This window comes from Egretta garzetta, unplaced genomic scaffold, assembly GCF_000687185.1.
Source record: "Egretta garzetta isolate BGI_Z169 unplaced genomic scaffold, ASM68718v1 scaffold154, whole genome shotgun sequence".
In the NCBI taxonomy this organism is placed as follows: Eukaryota; Metazoa; Chordata; class Aves; order Pelecaniformes; family Ardeidae; genus Egretta; species Egretta garzetta.
The window spans coordinates 708294-709234 of NW_009259600.1; positions in this window are offsets into that span (position 1 = coordinate 708294).

The window sequence follows — 941 nt, forward strand, 5'->3', positions numbered from 1 at the left end:
CACTCGACAGCTTCGTAGGTGGCTGTTGCTCTGGTGTTACTAATGACAGGAGCCGTACAGTGTAGAAAGGGTTCTGTTTTCTTTAAAACACTCAAACGTACAGCGTGCTCCGGTGGAGCTGTATTCCTCTGCTGGGAAATTTGCAAGCGTGTGTAGAACGACAGCGTGTGTGGGAGTTGTGAAGGTTAAAGGGGTGATTGGAAAAAAACCCACCTGAATCTCAAAATGAAGAACATACCTTGAAGAATGCACCGCGAATGTGTTCGCTTGCAAAATACACCGTTAGAAATGATATAACCTGGGCAATCCAACAAATCAGCCTAATGTCTTTGAGCACCGCAGCAGAATAAAACAATCCTGGGAGGCTCTGCACAGCAGGGAAGTTGCAGATAAATATCTCCAGCATAATCTGCTTTCTTGCTGTTACCTGTATCCGCATGTGAGCATTGGATTTTGTGTGTGCTCTTTACTTACGATGCAAACACAGGCAGGGCATACATCCACCATAATAATAATAATAATAATAATAATAATTAATAATAATGGCAAGAAAGCCCCGCATTACGGCTTGTAAAGGATGATGGTTGTACTTGTTCATTCAGTAAGGCATTTCAGGGGGAGGGCTGAAGTTCAGTAGAAAGACAAGAAGACAAAACACTGTGTTCTGTTTTTATACTAAGAGCACGTATGTCTTTGATGTGGATTCGGCTTGTGTATATTTTTGTTCAGTACAGTTGCTTTCACAGAATACGGAAAAGCCTAAGTGGAAATGTCTATCAGAGTTACATGCTTTATGCTGCCCCTGCATTTAGAATCATAGAATCATAGAATGTTTTGGGTTGGAAGGGACCCCTAGAGGTCATCTAGTCCAACCCCCCCTGCAGTGAGCAGGGACACCGCTAACTAGATCAGGTTGCTCAGAGCCCTGTCCAACCTGGCCT